This window comes from Hyla sarda, unplaced genomic scaffold (assembly GCF_029499605.1).
Source record: "Hyla sarda isolate aHylSar1 unplaced genomic scaffold, aHylSar1.hap1 scaffold_1228, whole genome shotgun sequence".
Taxonomy (NCBI): domain Eukaryota; kingdom Metazoa; phylum Chordata; class Amphibia; order Anura; family Hylidae; genus Hyla; species Hyla sarda.
This window is the reverse complement of record NW_026607849.1, coordinates 50,788-70,268: the sequence shown is the minus strand read 5'-3', so window position 1 is coordinate 70,268 and position 19,481 is coordinate 50,788. Positions and strand designations below refer to the sequence as shown.

Genomic DNA, 19,481 nt, shown 5'->3' with positions numbered 1-19,481 from the left:
ATGATGTTAGTGAAGGGGAGATCAAGCAGGCCCTGGATAAGATGGCCAAAGGGAAGACACCAGGCTGTGATGGTCTCCCCGCTGAGTTTTATTCCGCGTTCTGGAATATTTTAAGTAAAGAGTTTACACGGGTGGTGCAATATGTTTTTAACTCAGGTGTTTTAGCTGAATCTATGAAGAAAGGGGTCATAACATTAATTCATAAAAAAGGTGATGGCAGAGATCTTAAAAATTGGAGACCTATAACTTTATTAAATTGTGACTACAAGATAATTGCTAAGATTGTGGCTAATAGACTGAGTGATGTAGTGGACCACCTTGTGGGAGAATACCAAGTTTGTGCAGTACCGAAAAGAAAAATAACAGATAATTTATTGCTTTTAAGAGACTCTATTTATTACAGTAACTTTAACAAGAATGCACTGTTTGTTGAGTCCATAGATTTCGAAAAGGCTTATGATAAGGTTGCACATGATTTTATGTTCATTGCTTTAAAACACTTAGGTATTCCAGAAAAGTTATTATCTGTTATTATGAGTTTTTATCATGGGGTGACAAGTCAGATTTTAGTAAATGGGCATGTGGGGCCTGCTTTTAATGTCTTGTCTGGAGTCAGACAGGGATGCCCACTCTCCCCAATTCTGTTTATATGCGTTATAGAGGGCCTGTTGAAGAATGTGCAGAAAGATAAATGTGTGAGTGGTGTTTTTATTCCAGGTAGTGATGGTAGTAAGTTAAAGGTTTTAAGTTATATGGACGATGTGGTTTTTACTTGTACATCCCAAGCAGATCTCAACAGAGTAAATTTGCATGTGAGGATTTTTTGTTGTGTGGCTGGGATGAATGTGAACTGGGGGAAGTGCCAATTATGCAGTTTTGGGAACCAAGAGAATATAGTAGTGGATGGTGTTAAGGAAAAAGAAGACATTGAAGTGCTAGGAGTGATATTTGATAAAGACCTCAAAGGAAAGAAAAGTTATGAGACTTTGGACAGTAAAATTGAGAAGAAGCTATCCTTCTGGAGGTTAAGGAACTTGTCACTTAAAGGGAAAGTTCTTATCATTAAGTCTGTAATCCTACCGCTTCTCTTGTATACGGCTATGGTGCTTCCTCCAGGGAAGTTATGGACTAGGAGAGTCACAAGGAAGCTTTTTGTGTTCTTCTGGGGGTCTAAGATGGAGAAAATGAGAAGAGAAGAAGTGATGAAGAGTATGAATTTGGGCGGATATAACTTTCCAAACATTGATCTGTTTTTAAAGGTGCACTATTTTCTTTTAATTTTTAAATTGATACAGTGCAATAATAGGGCGGCAGACATGAGTAAATACCTTGCAGGATGGTTGTTTTCCAAATGGGGCTGGTGTGAGAGGGATTTGAGGAGACCCATAGCACATGTGATACCTACCTTCTATGTGCTCCTCAGGTCTTTCAATGATCAATTTGGTTTGAGCTCTTTAGGTGAACCTGATAAAAAGAAAATAGAACAAGAAATAAGGAAAAATGAGAGATTATATGAAGTACCATTCTGCACTAATGCTCAGTCTGTGAAGATTTGGAAGTTTTTTAAAGTTATTGGACTATCAAACAGACAAAAAGACGTTAGTTGGATGTCCTTTCATGGCTGCCTCCCAACCCAATCTTTTTTAAATGGAAGAGGTTTGAGAATAAGTGACAGATGCCCAAGAGAGGGTTGTGGAGGTAGAGAAGACTTAGTGCACCTTTATTGGGACTGTTTTTATGCAAAATAATTTTTTATGTTTTTAAAGAAGTTTTTAATCCAACTCACTGGATATAACAGTTTTTCTTTTGAGAAAGTTTTTATTGGTCAAGATCTTAGTAAAAAGGAAGATACACGTACTAATTGGATTCTTTTTTCTGTTTTTAAAGAGGTTTTATGGGACTCACGCAATTTGCTTGTTTTTAAAAATGTTGTTATTTCTCCGAGGGAATTGAAAAGATTGTTTTTAGGAAGGATTTTTACTATCTTTCTACTGGACAAAAAGAGAATTGGTGAAGAAGAAGCGGAGAAAATCTGGATGCATACACGATGGAAAAATTTATAAGAAGTACGTAAAGGAGAAAGCTGTAAGTTTTTGACCAATTTCTGTGATTGTTTTTGACATGTTTTTTTGTTTTGTTGTTTGGTCACTTTTTCTTGGCACTCGGTTCCCTTAGTTAGTTTTTTCCGTATGATGTTTTTTCAGATATTGTTTTAAGTGACGAGTCTTGGTAGGTGACCTGATGATCGTCCAAACAATAGTCTGTAACTGAGGAAAAAAAAAAAAAAAAAAAAAAAAATCTGTTCTTATCAGTTTAATATCTGATACGTCCCCTATCTGGGGACCATATATTAAATGGATTTTTGAGAACGGGGGCCGATTTCGAAGCTTGCTTCCGTCGCCCTATGCATTGACCCGATATGGCAGTATCTTCGGGTACAGTGCACCACCCCCTTACAGGGTTAAAAAGAAAGATTCCTACTTTCATTGCTACCTGCTTGCTGGCTAGCCAGCTAGCCAGCCCTGTGGGCCTTGCTGCTGCTGCAGCCAAAAAACAAAAGGTGGTGCTGCTGCTGCTTCTGCTGCTTCTGCTTCTGCTTGTGTCTGGCCGCTGTTGGAGCGTCCAGGCACAGGACTTCTGCTGCTGCTGACTAAATGGCCTCCTTAATTGGATCATTTGAGTAGCCAGCACACCTGTGCAGGTAGGGCATGACATGATAGGCAGCTGCCTTGATAGCGGGTGGGTGCTGAATGTTCCTAATTGACAAAATAAGATTAATGCTTATGAAGAAATATAAAATCTCATCCCTTCCCCAATATCGCGCCACACCCCTACCCCTTAATTCCCTGGTTGAACTTGATGGACATATGTCTTTTTTCAACCGTACTAACTATGTAACTATGTAACATAACATGGGGGGGGGGGGGGTCTCCTGGCTGTTCACACAGGTGTGTCATTGCTGTACATTGACCATGCATTGCTTCTGTGGTATTGCAAAGGCAAAGACAAATGCTTCCAGCCATCCATTGCACTAATGGATTGGTCATCAGCTGGCTGTCTATGTCCCGCATCAATATAGACCAAAGTACAGAGGGTTAGGCTATGCTATTGTGCACCTACCTGATGCATCAGATGGTGCGAGGCCCTTGCTAAATTCTGTGCACAGACTTTGAGATCTATACTTTAGACTGTATCTAAACCTGCTCCAACATGGACTGACATTCTGGCCTACTTTCAGCCGATGCGACTTGTCTGTCGCTGAACAGTCGCTTTTTATGTATTCAGCACCTATGTATAATGTTGTAAAAATGCTCTAGAAGCTAAAGTCGCAGAAATGTCACACATATTTGGCCTGCAACTTTCTGTGCGACAAATTCAGACAGGAAAAATCAGTATAAATCCTTAGAAAATTATCCCCCAGTGTCTCCATCTGCTGGCGGTATTGAATAAGCATTGCTGCACTGATGGGGTATGCATTAGACGAAAAAAAAGAAGAAAAAGAAGAATAATACGCCCAGAAAAGAGGCGAAAAGGAGAAAAACGTAAAAAAACGTGAAAAAAAAGTAAGAGGAAGAGAAGGGAAAAAAAGGTGGAAATGGGTTTAAAAGTGATTTCGGCGGAGAAATATATATATATATATATATATATATATATATATATATATATACGCGCACACACACACATATATATAAACGTATTCTCCGTTGAGATATTGCAGCCGCTGCTGTGTCCAGGCCCAGGAGCCTTAGCACTGTGCTGTGATGTCACTCAATACCACTGACATCACTAGGTGTAAACAACATCTCTCCTTTGCTGTGTATGTGACTATGGAGCTGTTTGGTGATGTCGTCTATTATGGCCTTCATAGAAGCAACAGGAGATTGTTGCATCCATCTAGAACCCTCAGAACTACAGTGCTATGATGTCACTCACTTCCACAGGCCTTGCAGAGTGTAAACAACAACAACCCAGCTTTGTTGTGTATGTAACCATAGGGATTTGTGATGTCACCTAGAACCTTCACAGCAGCGACAGCTTTATGAGGAGCATCAGCACTGCTCTGCCTGAGCAGAACCATCACCGCCATAGGTTGTCAAATAACCCGGGTTTAACCCACACAGGTAAGTCCAATGGGGTGCAGGCATGTCCTCTATGCTTACAGCTTCCCGTGGGTGTTGGTTTGATACCGTTTGGGGACAGCCAAGGAGGCATCTGCAGGCAACAAAGGTAGGTGTGTGCTTGTGTGTGTGTTTCCTATGCAGATCCTAAGCCCAGTGTCACATGCAAGTAGGAGGAGTAAGAAGGGTTCCTGGCAAATCCGGGTTATGGATTGCATTTAAAAAGGCCCCGTGGGAGTGCAATGGGCCCCTGTCTTGCTGCTTAGCAATAATGGTATGGGTTTAGGTTCTGCTGTGTGTACTGGTGGTTGACTGCCCCCCAGCCCAGAGTGTGCATGGAAAATTGTCTGGCAGCCTCCCTGACAGCAAGCAGTGATAGTGCCCATGAAGGGCACCTTGTTGGGCCCGCCCCTTTCACGGTTATCGCTTCTCGGCCTTTTGGCTAAGATCAAGTGTAGTATCTGTTCTTATCAGTTTAATATCTGATACGTCCCCTATCTGGGGACCATATATTAAATGGATTTTTGAGAACGGGGGCCGATTTCGAAGCTTGCTTCCGTCGCCCTATGCATTGACCCGATATGGCAGTATCTTCGGGTACAGTGCACCACCCCCTTACAGGGTTAAAAAGAAAGATTCCTACTTTCATTGCTACCTGCTTGCTGGCTAGCCAGCTAGCCAGCCCTGTGGGCCTTGCTGCTGCTGCAGCCAAAAAACAAAAGGTGGTGCTGCTGCTGCTTCTGCTGCTTCTGCTTCTGCTTGTGTCTGGCCGCTGTTGGAGCGTCCAGGCACAGGACTTCTGCTGCTGCTGACTAAATGGCCTCCTTAATTGGATCATTTGAGTAGCCAGCACACCTGTGCAGGTAGGGCATGACATGATAGGCAGCTGCCTTGATAGCGGGTGGGTGCTGAATGTTCCTAATTGACAAAATAAGATTAATGCTTATGAAGAAATATAAAATCTCATCCCTTCCCCAATATCGCGCCACACCCCTACCCCTTAATTCCCTGGTTGAACTTGATGGACATATGTCTTTTTTCGACCGTACTAACTATGTAACTATGTAACATAACATGGGGGGGGGGGGGTCTCCTGGCTGTTCACACAGGTGTGTCATTGCTGTACATTGACCATGCATTGCTTCTGTGGTATTGCAAAGGCAAAGACAAATGCTTCCAGCCATCCATTGCACTAATGGATTGGTCATCAGCTGGCTGTCTATGTCCCGCATCAATATAGACCAAAGTACAGAGGGTTAGGCTATGCTATTGTGCACCTACCTGATGCATCAGAAGGTGCGAGGCCCTTGCTAAATTCTGTGCACAGACTTTGAGATCTATACTTTAGACTGTATCTAAACCTGCTCCAACATGGACTGACATTCTGGCCTACTTTCAGCCGATGCGACTTGTCTGTCGCTGAACAGTCGCTTTTTATGTATTCAGCACCTATGTATAATGTTGTAAAAATGCTCTAGAAGCTAAAGTCGCAGAAATGTCACACATATTTGGCCTGCAACTTTCTGTGCGACAAATTCAGACAGGAAAAATCAGTATAAATCCTTAGAAAATTATCCCCCAGTGTCTCCATCTGCTGGCGGTATTGAATAAGCATTGCTGCACTGATGGGGTATGCATTAGACGAAAAAAAAGAAGAAAAAGAAGAATAATACGCCCAGAAAAGAGGCGAAAAGGAGAAAAACGTAAAAAAACGTGAAAAAAAAGTAAGAGGAAGAGAAGGGAAAAAAAGGTGGAAATGGGTTTAAAAGTGATTTCGGCGGAGAAATATATATATATATATATATATATATATATATATATATATATATATATACGCGCACACACACACATATATATAAACGTATTCTCCGTTGAGATATTGCAGCCGCTGCTGTGTCCAGGCCCAGGAGCCTTAGCACTGTGCTGTGATGTCACTCAATACCACTGACATCACTAGGTGTAAACAACATCTCTCCTTTGCTGTGTATGTGACTATGGAGCTGTTTGGTGATGTCGTCTATTATGGCCTTCATAGAAGCAACAGGAGATTGTTGCATCCATCTAGAACCCTCAGAACTACAGTGCTATGATGTCACTCACTTCCACAGGCCTTGCAGAGTGTAAACAACAACAACCCAGCTTTGTTGTGTATGTAACCATAGGGATTTGTGATGTCACCTAGAACCTTCACAGCAGCGACAGCTTTATGAGGAGCATCAGCACTGCTCTGCCTGAGCAGAACCATCACCGCCATAGGTTGTCAAATAACCCGGGTTTAACCCACACAGGTAAGTCCAATGGGGTGCAGGCATGTCCTCTATGCTTACAGCTTCCCGTGGGTGTTGGTTTGATACCGTTTGGGGACAGCCAAGGAGGCATCTGCAGGCAACAAAGGTAGGTGTGTGCTTGTGTGTGTGTTTCCTATGCAGATCCTAAGCCCAGTGTCACATGCAAGTAGGAGGAGTAAGAAGGGTTCCTGGCAAATCCGGGTTATGGATTGCATTTAAAAAGGCCCCGTGGGAGTGCAATGGGCCCCTGTCTTGCTGCTTAGCAATAATGGTATGGGTTTAGGTTCTGCTGTGTGTACTGGTGGTTGACTGCCCCCCAGCCCAGAGTGTGCATGGAAAATTGTCTGGCAGCCTCCCTGACAGCAAGCAGTGATAGTGCCCATGAAGGGCACCTTGTTGGGCCCGCCCCTTTCACGGTTATCGCTTCTCGGCCTTTTGGCTAAGATCAAGTGTAGTATCTGTTCTTATCAGTTTAATATCTGATACGTCCCCTATCTGGGGACCATATATTAAATGGATTTTTGAGAACGGGGGCCGATTTCGAAGCTTGCTTCCGTCGCCCTATGCATTGACCCGATATGGCAGTATCTTCGGGTACAGTGCACCACCCCCTTACAGGGTTAAAAAGAAAGATTCCTACTTTCATTGCTACCTGCTTGCTGGCTAGCCAGCTAGCCAGCCCTGTGGGCCTTGCTGCTGCTGCAGCCAAAAAACAAAAGGTGGTGCTGCTGCTGCTGCTTCTGCTGCTTCTGCTTCTGCTTGTGTCTGGCCGCTGTTGGAGCGTCCAGGCACAGGACTTCTGCTGCTGCTGACTAAATGGCCTCCTTAATTGGATCATTTGAGTAGCCAGCACACCTGTGCAGGTAGGGCATGACATGATAGGCAGCTGCCTTGATAGCGGGTGGGTGCTGAATGTTCCTAATTGACAAAATAAGATTAATGCTTATGAAGAAATATAAAATCTCATCCCTTCCCCAATATCGCGCCACACCCCTACCCCTTAATTCCCTGGTTGAACTTGATGGACATATGTCTTTTTTCGACCGTACTAACTATGTAACTATGTAACATAACATGGGGGGGGGGGGGGTCTCCTGGCTGTTCACACAGGTGTGTCATTGCTGTACATTGACCATGCATTGCTTCTGTGGTATTGCAAAGGCAAAGACAAATGCTTCCAGCCATCCATTGCACTAATGGATTGGTCATCAGCTGGCTGTCTATGTCCCGCATCAATATAGACCAAAGTACAGAGGGTTAGGCTATGCTATTGTGCACCTACCTGATGCATCAGAAGGTGCGAGGCCCTTGCTAAATTCTGTGCACAGACTTTGAGATCTATACTTTAGACTGTATCTAAACCTGCTCCAACATGGACTGACATTCTGGCCTACTTTCAGCCGATGCGACTTGTCTGTCGCTGAACAGTCGCTTTTTATGTATTCAGCACCTATGTATAATGTTGTAAAAATGCTCTAGAAGCTAAAGTCGCAGAAATGTCACACATATTTGGCCTGCAACTTTCTGTGCGACAAATTCAGACAGGAAAAATCAGTATAAATCCTTAGAAAATTATCCCCCAGTGTCTCCATCTGCTGGCGGTATTGAATAAGCATTGCTGCACTGATGGGGTATGCATTAGACGAAAAAAAAGAAGAAAAAGAAGAATAATACGCCCAGAAAAGAGGCGAAAAGGAGAAAAACGTAAAAAAACGTGAAAAAAAAGTAAGAGGAAGAGAAGGGAAAAAAAGGTGGAAATGGGTTTAAAAGTGATTTCGGCGGAGAAATATATATATATATATATATATATATATATATATATATATATATATACGCGCACACACACACATATATATAAACGTATTCTCCGTTGAGATATTGCAGCCGCTGCTGTGTCCAGGCCCAGGAGCCTTAGCACTGTGCTGTGATGTCACTCAATACCACTGACATCACTAGGTGTAAACAACATCTCTCCTTTGCTGTGTATGTGACTATGGAGCTGTTTGGTGATGTCGTCTATTATGGCCTTCATAGAAGCAACAGGAGATTGTTGCATCCATCTAGAACCCTCAGAACTACAGTGCTATGATGTCACTCACTTCCACAGGCCTTGCAGAGTGTAAACAACAACAACCCAGCTTTGTTGTGTATGTAACCATAGGGATTTGTGATGTCACCTAGAACCTTCACAGCAGCGACAGCTTTATGAGGAGCATCAGCACTGCTCTGCCTGAGCAGAACCATCACCGCCATAGGTTGTCAAATAACCCGGGTTTAACCCACACAGGTAAGTCCAATGGGGTGCAGGCATGTCCTCTATGCTTACAGCTTCCCGTGGGTGTTGGTTTGATACCGTTTGGGGACAGCCAAGGAGGCATCTGCAGGCAACAAAGGTAGGTGTGTGCTTGTGTGTGTGTTTCCTATGCAGATCCTAAGCCCAGTGTCACATGCAAGTAGGAGGAGTAAGAAGGGTTCCTGGCAAATCCGGGTTATGGATTGCATTTAAAAAGGCCCCGTGGGAGTGCAATGGGCCCCTGTCTTGCTGCTTAGCAATAATGGTATGGGTTTAGGTTCTGCTGTGTGTACTGGTGGTTGACTGCCCCCCAGCCCAGAGTGTGCATGGAAAATTGTCTGGCAGCCTCCCTGACAGCAAGCAGTGATAGTGCCCATGAAGGGCACCTTGTTGGGCCCGCCCCTTTCACGGTTATCGCTTCTCGGCCTTTTGGCTAAGATCAAGTGTAGTATCTGTTCTTATCAGTTTAATATCTGATACGTCCCCTATCTGGGGACCATATATTAAATGGATTTTTGAGAAAGGGGGCCGATTTCGAAGCTTGCTTCCGTCGCCCTATGCATTGACCCGATATGGCAGTATCTTCGGGTACAGTGCACCACCCCCTTACAGGGTTAAAAAGAAAGATTCCTACTTTCATTGCTACCTGCTTGCTGGCTAGCCAGCTAGCCAGCCCTGTGGGCCTTGCTGCTGCTGCAGCCAAAAAACAAAAGGTGGTGCTGCTGCTGCTTCTGCTGCTTCTGCTTCTGCTTGTGTCTGGCCGCTGTTGGAGCGTCCAGGCACAGGACTTCTGCTGCTGCTGACTAAATGGCCTCCTTAATTGGATCATTTGAGTAGCCAGCACACCTGTGCAGGTAGGGCATGACATGATAGGCAGCTGCCTTGATAGCGGGTGGGTGCTGAATGTTCCTAATTGACAAAATAAGATTAATGCTTATGAAGAAATATAAAATCTCATCCCTTCCCCAATATCGCGCCACACCCCTACCCCTTAATTCCCTGGTTGAACTTGATGGACATATGTCTTTTTTCGACCGTACTAACTATGTAACTATGTAACATAACATGGGGGGGGGGGGGTCTCCTGGCTGTTCACACAGGTGTGTCATTGCTGTACATTGACCATGCATTGCTTCTGTGGTATTGCAAAGGCAAAGACAAATGCTTCCAGCCATCCATTGCACTAATGGATTGGTCATCAGCTGGCTGTCTATGTCCCGCATCAATATAGACCAAAGTACAGAGGGTTAGGCTATGCTATTGTGCACCTACCTGATGCATCAGAAGGTGCGAGGCCCTTGCTAAATTCTGTGCACAGACTTTGAGATCTATACTTTAGACTGTATCTAAACCTGCTCCAACATGGACTGACATTCTGGCCTACTTTCAGCCGATGCGACTTGTCTGCCGCTGAACAGTCGCTTTTTATGTATTCAGCACCTATGTATAATGTTGTAAAAATGCTCTAGAAGCTAAAGTCGCAGAAATGTCACACATATTTGGCCTGCAACTTTCTGTGCGACAAATTCAGACAGGAAAAATCAGTATAAATCCTTAGAAAATTATCCCCCAGTGTCTCCATCTGCTGGCGGTATTGAATAAGCATTGCTGCACTGATGGGGTATGCATTAGACGAAAAAAAAGAAGAAAAAGAAGAATAATATGCCCAGAAAAGAGGCGAAAAGGAGAAAAACGTAAAAAAACGTGAAAAAAAAAGTAAGAGGAAGAGAAGGGAAAAAAAGGTGGAAATGGGTTTAAAAGTGATTTCGGCGGAGAAATATATATATATATATATATATATATATATATATATACGCGCACACACACATATATATAAACGTATTCTCCGTTGAGATATTGCAGCCGCTGCTGTGTCCAGGCCCAGGAGCCTTAGCACTGTGCTGTGATGTCACTCAATACCACTGATATCACTAAGTGTAAACAACATCTCTCCTTTGCTGTGTATGTGACTATGGAGCTGTTTGGTGATGTCGTCTATTATGGCCTTCATAGAAGCAACAGGAGATTGTTGCATCCATCTAGAACCCTCAGAACTACAGTGCTATGATGTCACTCACTTCCACAGGCCTTGCAGAGTGTAAACAACAACAACCCAGCTTTGTTGTGTATGTAACCATAGGGATTTGTGATGTCACCTAGAACCTTCACAGCAGCGACAGCTTTATGAGGAGCATCAGCACTGCTCTGCCTGAGCAGAACCATCACCGCCATAGGTTGTCAAATAACCCGGGTTTAACCCACACAGGTAAGTCCAATGGGGTGCAGGCATGTCCTCTATGCTTACAGCTTCCCGTGGGTGTTGGTTTGATACCGTTTGGGGACAGCCAAGGAGGCATCTGCAGGCAACAAAGGTAGGTGTGTGCTTGTGTGTGTGTTTCCTATGCAGATCCTAAGCCCAGTGTCACATGCAAGTAGGAGGAGTAAGAAGGGTTCCTGGCAAATCCGGGTTATGGATTGCATTTAAAAAGGCCCCGTGGGAGTGCAATGGGCCCCTGTCTTGCTGCTTAGCAATAATGGTATGGGTTTAGGTTCTGCTGTGTGTACTGGTGGTTGACTGCCCCCAGCCCAGAGTGTGCATGGAAAATTGTCTGGCAGCCTCCCTGACAGCAAGCAGTGATAGTGCCCATGAAGGGCACCTTGTTGGGCCCGCCCCTTTCACGGTTATCGCTTCTCGGCCTTTTGGCTAAGATCAAGTGTAGTATCTGTTCTTATCAGTTTAATATCTGATACGTCCCCTATCTGGGGACCATATATTAAATGGATTTTTGAGAACGGGGGCCGATTTCGAAGCTTGCTTCCGTCGCCCTATGCATTGACCCGATATGGCAGTATCTTCGGGTACAGTGCACCACCCCCTTACAGGGTTAAAAAGAAAGATTCCTACTTTCATTGCTACCTGCTTGCTGGCTAGCCAGCTAGCCAGCCCTGTGGGCCTTGCTGCTGCTGCAGCCAAAAAACAAAAGGTGGTGCTGCTGCTGCTTCTGCTGCTTCTGCTTCTGCTTGTGTCTGGCCGCTGTTGGAGCGTCCAGGCACAGGACTTCTGCTGCTGCTGACTAAATGGCCTCCTTAATTGGATCATTTGAGTAGCCAGCACACCTGTGCAGGTAGGGCATGACATGATAGGCAGCTGCCTTGATAGCGGGTGGGTGCTGAATGTTCCTAATTGACAAAATAAGATTAATGCTTATGAAGAAATATAAAATCTCATCCCTTCCCCAATATCGCGCCACACCCCTACCCCTTAATTCCCTGGTTGAACTTGATGGACATATGTCTTTTTTCGACCGTACTAACTATGTAACTATGTAACATAACATGGGGGGGGGGGGGTCTCCTGGCTGTTCACACAGGTGTGTCATTGCTGTACATTGACCATGCATTGCTTCTGTGGTATTGCAAAGGCAAAGACAAATGCTTCCAGCCATCCATTGCACTAATGGATTGGTCATCAGCTGGCTGTCTATGTCCCGCATCAATATAGACCAAAGTACAGAGGGTTAGGCTATGCTATTGTGCACCTACCTGATGCATCAGAAGGTGCGAGGCCCTTGCTAAATTCTGTGCACAGACTTTGAGATCTATACTTTAGACTGTATCTAAACCTGCTCCAACATGGACTGACATTCTGGCCTACTTTCAGCCGATGCGACTTGTCTGTCGCTGAACAGTCGCTTTTTATGTATTCAGCACCTATGTATAATGTTGTAAAAATGCTCTAGAAGCTAAAGTCGCAGAAATGTCACACATATTTGGCCTGCAACTTTGTGTGCGACAAATTCAGACAGGAACAATCAGTATAAATCCTTAGAAAATTATCCCCCAGTGTCTCCATCTGCTGGCGGTATTGAATAAGCATTGCTGCACTGATGGGGTATGCATTAGACGAAAAAAAAGAAGAAAAAGAAGAATAATACGCCCAGAAAAGAGGCGAAAAGGAGAAAAACGTAAAAAAACGTGAAAAAAAAGTAAGAGGAAGAGAAGGGAAAAAAAGGTGGAAATGGGTTTAAAAGTGATTTCGGCGGAGAAATATATATATATATATATATATATATATATATATATATATACGCGCACACACACACATATATATAAACGTATTCTCCGTTGAGATATTGCAGCCGCTGCTGTGTCCAGGCCCAGGAGCCTTAGCACTGTGCTGTGATGTCACTCAATACCACTGACATCACTAGGTGTAAACAACATCTCTCCTTTGCTGTGTATGTGACTATGGAGCTGTTTGGTGATGTCGTCTATTATGGCCTTCATAGAAGCAACAGGAGATTGTTGCATCCATCTAGAACCCTCAGAACTACAGTGCTATGATGTCACTCACTTCCACAGGCCTTGCAGAGTGTAAACAACAACAACCCAGCTTTGTTGTGTATGTAACCATAGGGATTTGTGATGTCACCTAGAACCTTCACAGCAGCGACAGCTTTATGAGGAGCATCAGCACTGCTCTGCCTGAGCAGAACCATCACCGCCATAGGTTGTCAAATAACCCGGGTTTAACCCACACAGGTAAGTCCAATGGGGTGCAGGCATGTCCTCTATGCTTACAGCTTCCCGTGGGTGTTGGTTTGATACCGTTTGGGGACAGCCAAGGAGGCATCTGCAGGCAACAAAGGTAGGTGTGTGCTTGTGTGTGTGTTTCCTATGCAGATCCTAAGCCCAGTGTCACATGCAAGTAGGAGGAGTAAGAAGGGTTCCTGGCAAATCCGGGTTATGGATTGCATTTAAAAAGGCCCCGTGGGAGTGCAATGGGCCCCTGTCTTGCTGCTTAGCAATAATGGTATGGGTTTAGGTTCTGCTGTGTGTACTGGTGGTTGACTGCCCCCCAGCCCAGAGTGTGCATGGAAAATTGTCTGGCAGCCTCCCTGACAGCAAGCAGTGATAGTGCCCATGAAGGGCACCTTGTTGGGCCCGCCCCTTTCACGGTTATCGCTTCTCGGCCTTTTGGCTAAGATCAAGTGTAGTATCTGCTCACTTGGTCTGGTCGGAAGGTGTCTGTGGTACCCCGCTTCTCGGCCTTGGGGGATTGTCTCTCCTTACGGAGGGACTTCACCCCCTTGCTGCTATTGGGGAGCGGGCTTAGTCCACGGACAACGGGTTGCGATCCCCCTGTCTCTGGGACCTTGTGTCTCAGAAGGCATTTTTGGTACGTTGAGCGTTACCTGTAGCTTCGGAAGCACCTAGGGTACCCCCGACCTCTGCCTTGGGTAAGGGTTCCGCTTTTATAGCGGGATTCCGAGCCCCTGCTGCTATTGGGGAAGGGGCTTAGTCCCTGGGTGTGGAAGATGCCGTTCTCCTGGGCTTTCCCCTCTGGGGAAATGTCGATGCGAAATACCATCCGCATAGAGGTGTCGGAGAGCCATCGTCAGTTGAAGAACCTCCGCTTCATTGCGGAGGTGATTCTTCTTGACTACTTCCACCTCAATAGGGAGGACATCCTGTGTCTAAATGACCAGGAAAGCCGTGGCCTGTATACCGTCACCTTCACGGCCACGGCGTGTTGCGATAACATCTATGCAACCTTGTCTGGTGCGGACCAGAGGGACGATCGACTCGACGGTCTTTCGTTCCAGTTCCTCTATGGTGAGGAACATATACCGTTGGTGGTGGCTATGCACAGCCCTCATGTGACCACGGAGGATATAGCCACTTTTCTTCGGCGATACTGCGAAGAGGTGCGATTCGCAAACAAAATCTTGAACTCCGTGCGGTTCTGGAACGGCAAGAGGAAGTTCTGGGTCAAGCTCCGTAAGGATCCCGGTGGTATTGGGGGTCTTTGCCATCCGCCCCCAAATTTTGCCATCGGGAGAGTTCGGGGCTTCCTGTTCTATCCTCAAATGCCTATGTATTGCCGAAATTGCTTGAGGTTTGGCCACACCCAGGAGACCTGCGGCGCGGAGCGTGTGATTCGCTGCAATAGGTGTGGCCAAGAAGGTCACATAGCCTCAAGATGTAGCCATACGATAAGGTGCAACCTCTGCGGAGAGGAAAATCACGATTTTAATTCCTGTCCCCATAAAGCAAAAACTACGATGGGTGGGTCAAGGCTGGGCCCACCCAAAGAGGGGACAGGACAAAAGACGTCCTTTTTTAAGATGCCCAAACCCCAGATGGCAGGTACTGATGGGTCCAGGCCCAAGACCTCTGGTGCTCCATCGGGGGGCCCACCGGTGGTAGTGCTAGGGGGAGGCCATGGGGATTCCACGAAGCCCGGGCGGGTAATCGAGTTTACTGCCCGGGAAATTGAAAGACGTCGATCGACTTCCTACCTGGCTCAAGAGCCCGCCGAAACTTCTGAAGGGGGCTCACCTGTGGCGGGTGGCAGCCGACGGGCCTCGGTGGGGGCAAAGGTGGACCCAAAATTGCAGCATAAGCCAGGTACTGGCTTGGCCCAGGGTCGCCCTGCTCCGGACGAAGAGGCCCCGGTGAAAGCCCGCCGGAAGGGGAGCCAGGTGGCCAGGTCTGAGCCCGGTCCTGTTACTCCGCCTATACAGGACAGGGCCAAGAAGACAAGTGGCGCCAAACCAGGGTTTGCTGCCCCGCCAGCAGTGGACCCGGTGGGTAAAACTGGCCATCGTCGATCGATGGGGAAGTTGGAGCAACAGTCCTCAGCAACGCTTGCTGGGGAACAAGCGATGAAAACTTCCCAAGGTAGCGGCAAAGGTTCCGGAAAAGAGGCCTCACAGGCCCCTGTGCAGCAGTTCCAGTCGTCAAATGATGAAAGAAGACGCAGATCCATCAGCCGGGGGCCAGAGATTACATCGAGTGAGAGCAACACAGAGGATATGGACAGCAGTGTGACATTTAAAAGACAAAGAGAAGAAGAAGAGGAAGACATTCAAAGGAAAGCGGCGTGCCGTAGTTCGGACGAGAGCGAGCTCAGGGTCGGGGCATCATCGATCTCAAGCTCCGACCCTCAGAACATCAAGGAGCTGATGACCCCGCAGGCGGGGGATGACGGTACGCAGCTTATTATTGACTTTGATTCTCCAAGCACTGACTCTCCATAAACTATGCCTATCCCTGTAAAAATTGCCTCACTCAATGTGAGGTCCTTAAAGAGCCCTGATCGCAGGGCTGCTTTATTTTCTTATCTAGAGACATGTGACTTTGACCTTTGCCTGCTACAAGAATGTGGAATCCCTAGTAAAATGGACTATAAAGACTTAAAAGAAGACTGGAAGCTGGGCCCATCCATATGGTCCGGTGCAAATGACTGTCGTTCTGTGGGTGTTGGGCTGCTCTGCCGAGGCCAGTCCTTTTCTATTCATACAGTAACTGAGATTGTGCCTGGCAGAGCTCTTTTAATTCATCTATATTTTAATGGACTTTTAATTCGTGTTTTAAATGTGTATGCCCCTCCTGATAAACAGGATCGGGCAGAACTATTTGAAATTTTACCACTGTTTTGTGTTGGGTCTTCTCCCCTGCTGGTGGGAGGTGATTTTAACTGCATACGTGATGGGGAACACCGGCAGGGTGGGGATATTAATCGTAAAGACCGCACTTCTTACCTGCTTAAAAATTTTATTGATGATTTTAATTTGAAAGATTGCTGGAAGGATCTCTTGCCGGAGGACCCGGGCGCCACATGGTCCAATGGAAGAGTGAGCTCCAGAATCGATTTTATTTTTTCCTCTAGAGCTTTTAAACCCCTGAAATGCACGCTCGAGCAGAATATCTTCTCTGATCATAAGCTCCTCTTGGTGGGCCTGGAGCTAGAGGGGGAGCAAAAAGCAAAAAGGGGCCTCTGGAGATTAAACACCACACTCCTAGAGGACCCTGAGATAAAAGAGGAGTTTGTGCGGACGTACCAGTGCTGGCAATCACAAAGAAAACCCCACGAGCCTATGCTGCACTGGTGGGAGGGCACCAAATCTAAAATCAGATTTTTTTTTATCAAAGCAGGTAAGAAGAAGGCAAAAATGGAAAAACAGTGGTTTTATGTTCTTAACATGCGTTTAAATGTACTTTTTAAATTGAAAGAAGCTGGTATGGATGTAGAAAATGATATTTTAAACCTTAAAACTGAAATAAAACATGCCATAGAAAAGAAAGGGAAACAAATCATTTTTAACTCACATGTGCAGCACCTGGAGGAGGGCGAGAAATGTTCCCGTTTCTTTTTTAAAAAAGTGATGAATAGGAGGGATATCATCCAAAACCTTGAGGGTGAATCCACTCCAAAAGGCATGTTAGATGCAGTTTTTAACTTCTACCAGCTTCTTTTTAATAAGAAAGATCTTAATCCATCCTTTTTAGAACATGTTCTTAATTCCCTTGATTTTAAGCTAGATGTTTTAGACCAGGAGGTTTTATCCCGTGATCTTAACTTAGTTGAACTTTTATTTGTTTTTAAAAGTTTTTCTAGTGGGAAGGCCCCTGGGGAAGATGGTTTACCCATCGAATTTTATTTAGCTTTTTGGGATATTTTAAAGGATGATATGGTTTTATTGTATAAAGAAACTTTTATTGTTAATGAACTTCCCCCTTCCTGGAGGAGGGGGATTGTATCATTACTTTTTAAAAAAGGTGAAAAGGATATGCTAAAAAATTGGCGCCCCATCACACTTTTAAATGTCGATTATAAAGTTTTAGCCAAGTTATTAGCTGTCCGTTTTAAACCTTTTATTCATAAATTAATTCACCCAAATCAGGTTTGTGGGGTACCTGGAAGGTCTATAGCTGAATCCCTAAATATTTTAAGAGATGTTTTATGGTATTTTAAGGATAGAAATCAAACTGTAGCAATTTTATCCTTAGACTTTGAAAAAGCCTTTGATAGGGTCTCCCATGAATACCTGTTTTTAGTTCTTAAAAAGATGGCAGTGCCTGAAACGATTTTAAGCCGAATCATGCTTTTATACCGATCCTGTTTTAGTCAAGTCTCTGTTAATGGCTTTTTAACCAGCGGTGTTCCTCTTTTATCAGGTGTCAAACAGGGCTGCCCCCTGTCCCCACTCCTTTTTATTTGCGCAATCGAACCACTGATGGCCCTCCTCAGAAAAGACTGGGTAGTAAGAGGCGTACCGATACCTGGTGGAGGAGGGACCCATCTAAAGGTGTTGGGGTACATGGATGATGTCACCATACTGTGCCCGGACTCTCCATCCATGAGGGGGGCATTGAGGAACACCAGCTATTTCTGCGAGGTCTCTGGTTTTAAGCTAAACACAGATAAATGTGACTGTTTTTATATTGGCTCCTGGGATTCATCCATCACCCCAGGAGTCACAATGCAACAGGATCAAATTAAAGTTTTAGGTATTGTTTTTAACCAGGTCAATGATGGGAGCCCTAACTGGGATTCAGCTATAGCTAAGATGGAGAAGAAGATTTTAATGTGGAATCTTAGAAACCTTACCATGGAGGGGAAGATTTTAATAATAAAGATGGTTTTACTCCCTATTATGCTATACATTGCCATGGTATTTCCTCCATCTATTTTATACATTAAAAAAGTAACTAGAATTGTTTTTACCTTTTTATGGGGTTCAAAAATGGAGAAATTAAAGCGTGATTTTATGTACAAAAGTAAAGATAATGGCGGGAAAGATGTTCCTAACCTTTTTACTTTCTTTTACATAAAGTATTTCTGTTTCTGTTTTAAAATTATTAAATCCGATGGCATTTTTAGCTGCTTTTTAAGGTACGCTGCGGGCATGGTTTTTAAAAGATGGTTGCGCATCCCTCTGAACGCTCCGGTGCTTCTGTGTCCCCCAAAACATTATGTGGTGTTGGAAAAGACAGTCAGGCTCCTAGGTCTCCAAGATTTGGAGCCTGACATACTGGGGGACCAGAGAAAGGTATCAAAGGTCCTCAGGCGGAGTGAGGTTACCCTGGCAGTGTCCAATTTCACACAGGCAAGATCCAAAAAGGTATGGCGGAACGTGTACGGGAAGTTTCTGGCGAATGTACACAGGGATCTTGCCTGGGCAATCGTCCACCAGTGCCTCCCTACTCGTGAGTTCCAGCACAGGCGAGGACTGGTGGCGAGAGCCAAGTGCCCGAGAGATGGCTGCGGAGTGGACGAAACGGTGCTGCACATATTTTGGAACTGCCCTTTTGCACGGGAGCTTTGGAGGAAGGTAGGCCCACTTTTGAAGTGGGCCTGCGGCCTAAAAGATTTTAATCACGAATGTGTCTTTTACGGTCTTTTTAACTGCCCCAATTTTAAACAGCAGATGATCTGCTGGATGATTATTAATTGTTTTAAAAATGCCATCTGGAAAGTTAGGAACATCTTACTTTTTAAACATGATTTTATTGATGTTAAAAACTGTATAAAGCTGGCCCTGAGTGAGATGTACATCTATTACCTAAGAGACAAGAAACAGTTGGGGGCCAGCGAGGCAGCATCCATGTGGTGTCTGCCTCTATGGAACGAAATAACAGTATAATCAGTTTTTATGATATTTGTATAATGTTTTATCCTGCCATTTTTATTTTTTCTCCTTTTATTACTGGTTTTATTATTTGTATTTTAAAACTTTTGTGAACCTTTTATTATTTTGCATTTTAAATTTTGTATGGTTTCTTAATTATTCAATAAAATTTTGTTGAAACCTTATCTGTTCTTATCAGTTTAATATCTGATACGTCCCCTATCTGGGGACCATATATTAAATGGATTTTTGAGAACGGGGGCCGATTTCGAAGCTTGCTTCCGTCGCCCTATGCATTGACCCGATATGGCAGTATCTTCGGGTACAGTGCACCACCCCCTTACAGGGTTAAAAAGAAAGATTC

General features: G+C 44.8%; 6 non-coding genes and 1 pseudogene across 6 annotated transcripts; all 7 read left to right on the top strand.

Moving 5' to 3' along the window:
* The first annotated feature begins 2,256 nt into the window (after positions 1-2,256).
* LOC130303463 (U2 spliceosomal RNA) lies at positions 2,257-2,451 on the top strand. Its single transcript, XR_008853531.1, has one exon. It is a non-coding gene; the product is annotated as a U2 spliceosomal RNA (small nuclear RNA).
* Positions 2,452-4,540: 2,089 nt separating this feature from the next.
* On the top strand, positions 4,541-4,731 carry LOC130303440 (U2 spliceosomal RNA). Its single transcript, XR_008853509.1, has one exon. It is a non-coding gene; the product is annotated as a U2 spliceosomal RNA (small nuclear RNA).
* A 2,094-nt stretch (positions 4,732-6,825) lies between these two features.
* On the top strand, positions 6,826-7,016 carry LOC130303439 (U2 spliceosomal RNA). The gene has a single exon (XR_008853508.1). It is a non-coding gene; the product is annotated as a U2 spliceosomal RNA (small nuclear RNA).
* A 2,096-nt stretch (positions 7,017-9,112) lies between these two features.
* Positions 9,113-9,303, top strand: LOC130303424 (U2 spliceosomal RNA). The gene has a single exon (XR_008853494.1). It is a non-coding gene; the product is annotated as a U2 spliceosomal RNA (small nuclear RNA).
* A 2,080-nt stretch (positions 9,304-11,383) lies between these two features.
* On the top strand, positions 11,384-11,574 carry LOC130303437 (U2 spliceosomal RNA). Its single transcript, XR_008853507.1, has one exon. It is a non-coding gene; the product is annotated as a U2 spliceosomal RNA (small nuclear RNA).
* Positions 11,575-13,660: 2,086 nt separating this feature from the next.
* LOC130303469 (U2 spliceosomal RNA) lies at positions 13,661-13,790 on the top strand (annotated as a pseudogene).
* Positions 13,791-19,269: 5,479 nt separating this feature from the next.
* On the top strand, positions 19,270-19,455 carry LOC130303457 (U2 spliceosomal RNA). The gene has a single exon (XR_008853524.1). It is a non-coding gene; the product is annotated as a U2 spliceosomal RNA (small nuclear RNA).
* Positions 19,456-19,481: the final 26 nt, after the last annotated feature.